Below are 3,819 nucleotides of genomic sequence, written 5' to 3' on the forward strand. Positions count from 1 at the left end.
AGAGAGAGAGAGAGAGAGAGAGAGAGAGAGAGAGAGAGAGAGAGAGACAAAACAAAAACAAAATCGTGTACCCTGTGACATTGGGGAATGTTAAGAGATGTGATGTTATGATTAAAATATTTCATATTTTGGCATCCGCACTAGGCTCCAAAGGCTACAAAGAGAGTACCGCAAATGTACAATCGACTCAGCGCACTTACCATACAGCATTTCAATTGGGGCATGACCCGTTACACAATCTATTATATAGCGGCTATCTGTATATGTTAATTGATTGCGTTGATTTTGGCCAACGAATTCTACAGGTTAAAATGATTAAGAAATGGGAGATACCACTGCACATAACGATTAAATTTAACGATTCTGTCCTTTGTGTACATGAAAAAATTGTTGTCCATTTCATCTTATTGATTTATTCAGCGCGCACAGATGCTAATCATGGAGCGCTAAAAAATGGATTCTCGACCTTCATTACGTTTGTCGTGTGATTTGAAGAAATCTTCTCCCGAAGCCCACCAAACGCTTTTACAACTTTATGGTGATGCGGCTCCAGCATATCCCAATGGTCAATTTCGGTTTCAACTCCTTAAAAGTGACGATTTTGATGTCAACAATGGCAACAAATGATCATAGTGATGGAGATTTCGTAATACCATCCTTTCTGCTCTTTCCTCTTTAATTTGATAGGTGTGACGTTGAAATTTTCCGTCACACAAATAGTTTATTAATCTTCCATATACAATAGATTTCGTTAATATTTTAACTTGCAACAATGATAGTTGAAAAAGCGGTTATCATCCGTTTTATATCACGAACGTAAGGAATTACGTTTTGTGGCAGCTTGGGAGGGACTGCTACATCATTCATTCATTATTCCCCCGTTGACGATGCTATCGGTTGCAATATAATTTTTAGAAGAACGAATCGGAGAACTGATATTAACAGCTCTTGAGTGGCAGCGGTCGCTGTTGAGTCAAACTAGATATTATGTGTGGATTGCATGCATCTTTTGCTAAAATAAGTTTTAGTAGAATAATTTTGCTTACGATTGTTGCAGCGAGTCACCCAGTCGCCCGGGAGGCGCCAATTCGTTACACTGCATTATTATTCGATTTTCTATTGGCTCGATTGAAAAGAGAGCGTATATGTACGTATATGTATACATTTCTTAAAAGTTGCAGGGGGAATGTTAAGGTCGTTCATTTTGTGTCTTGCAGAAATGGAAAAAGTATCGAATATTACAACCTAAACAAAGGTTGTTGCATTTACTAATTCCAATCATAGGTGGTTTGGGAAATATTTTGTAATAAAAGTTCCTCAGCTGGCTTTCGTGTATAAGCATTTTTACTGCATTTCAATTTTAGTAACGTTTTTGCGGCTTTCAGTTTGACCTTCAGTGGGGAAAGGTAGACGTATCCCAGTTGTTGCGTTTTTAGTTAAGTTAACGTATGGTTCAGTTGATTCCCCTGCCTTACTAGTAGAGAAAAATTTTCGCATCCTTTAGATACTATCAAATCAATCCTTTTCACGCTAGACATGTTGAGTGCGTCTTTTTCATACTTTTTATAGTTATCGCGAAAGGACGAGCGGTACATTGATTTTGCTGGAACGCTTGCAACGCCAAGAAGTCAACTTTCGAAACCTAACAAAGTGTGATATATTCTTGACCAGCACCAAATTGCGAATCGATTTATGCATGTCCATCTGTCCGTCTGATTAATGTCTGTTGTGTGTGAGCTTCGTGGCCGCAGAAATTAAGCTATGGCCATCAAATTTAGCAGAAACATTGAAGTTCTTGCACGCACGTTGGTATTGAAAATGCGCCATTTCGGTCGAAGGACACGTCTATAGTACCACTTAAGCCGAGAATACCTCCGTTGTTTAAAAGAAATAAAAAATTTGTCTCTTGCTTATTATTACTCATAAACTACAACAGATAAATCTACAGAAATTTGAACGTATGGGCGATGCTGTAGTACTTCCATAAAGATGGAAAAATTTGAGTTTTCCTTCAATGCCTCTCTAAATTTTTGTGCTTGCCTTCTCCCTTGCATCTATACTGACCGTGAGTGTGTCGCTATGCTAAAAGTTTCCATAATTGTTTTCTTCTTCTGCTTCTCTTCTCTTCTCATTTTCTAATTTATTTATGCATGGATTTGATCCTGTTTTTTTGCTTCTTCATTCGTTTACTTTATAAAAGTAAGTCGTAATGTTTAGCTTAAGATTAATTTTTAAGAGTCTACTGCCCACATGTAAAAAGCGTTCAGGTCGTCCTTTAATCGTTGCCCTCTTACTCATACAGATGGCAGTTTTTGATGCATTACTGAATGAATATTTGCTTCGAATCACACTTTTTGGTGTTTGCCCGTACTTCGGTTATCAAAGTTCCAAACAGTCAGCAAAAGCAAAAGCAAAAGCAAATTTGAAAGCAAAGGCATCAAACATAATTTTTGCTATCGAAATTCGTAGCTGCCGTGATTTTTTCATCTCTTCGATGTCTTCGAATTTCTTTTTTGATTTGGTTTGTGTCTAAAATCATTGGTTGTCATGTTGGAGGGGGGGTGTGGTTTGACACCAAACTCCAAGAAATTCGATAGTTCTGAAGAAACTTGTATACCACTTGGAAAGATTATAGAAACTGCAGCATTTTAGCCAACGTCGGTCATGTCGAATTTATTAATGGACATAGCTCAAGAAATCAGCAAAATTTGATTTTTTCATGTATTAGATGCTTGCAAAAATATTGGTTGTTTTTTCATTTGACAAAATGGGTACAATGTCTGTTAATCAAAATATTTTCCATCATTTTCTGAAGGATTTTACCATATTTCTGGCAAACAAGGCGATATAGTGTGCAAAGAACTTATATTGGTTTGGCAGCGATCCACCCATCGACCCATTTTCGCACTTCTTCGACTTTGCGTAGCCGCGTGCCAACCACCCATGCGGCATCGATCTGAGCCACCGGTTATCAGGATATTTTTCAGTTGCACAAATTAGACTTTGTCGCAATAGGAGGGTTTGCATTCATGAGAGTCCATATAGGTGGTGCGACCTAAAATATTGATTTATATTTTTTTGAATTTTCTATAGTTGATTTCCTAAGGACAAATTAATCCTTTTTGACAGATAAGGCCTCATTTTTCATTAGAATTCTTATCTGTGTTGGAATCCATAAAATAAATCTACATGGTCCAAACTAGGTAAGGTTAATATTTTCAATAAATTACTATTACAAAGCAATTTTTCCCATGACATATAGAAAGTCAGTGCTTTTTATCCTACAAATGTTCACTTGCAGTAGAAACGGTTGCACGGGAGAGGTGGCCCGTCCGATCTAAATTTGCCGATATACTATTACTAAGTGTTTTTTTGTTGCTGTGAAATTCTCATAATTGCAATGACTTTTCAAGATAAGAAAAATTGATCCGATCCGAGCCATTTTTAATGGCCTTCGAAAATTGCGACCAGTAAATTGAAGACGAAGAATACATGGGCGAGCATCAGACGGACAGACGGACAGATAAGCTTATCAGAAAATGACTCTGAATTGATCAGTATAACAAAAGGCGAGTCTATCTCAAGTCCTTCTGAGCGTTACAACTACGCTCTGTACCGCAAGAAAATCATAATCGGCTATGGCTGAGTCTTTCAGAGGGTTTTGGAAAGGCATTATAGAATGATGAATGGTTTTCTCCAACCCTTAAATACGATTGGGTCTTTAATGTATGTATGCGCATTTTTCTATAGTCAAAATAGCTTTATGTGCTATATTGCGCCTTATATTCTCTTGATTTTTTCCATCCTTTTGTTTGTATG

The sequence above is a fragment of the Glossina fuscipes genome, unplaced genomic scaffold (assembly GCF_014805625.2).
Source record: "Glossina fuscipes isolate IAEA_lab_2018 unplaced genomic scaffold, Yale_Gfus_2 0, whole genome shotgun sequence".
Lineage (NCBI taxonomy): Eukaryota > Metazoa > Arthropoda > Insecta > Diptera > Glossinidae > Glossina > Glossina fuscipes.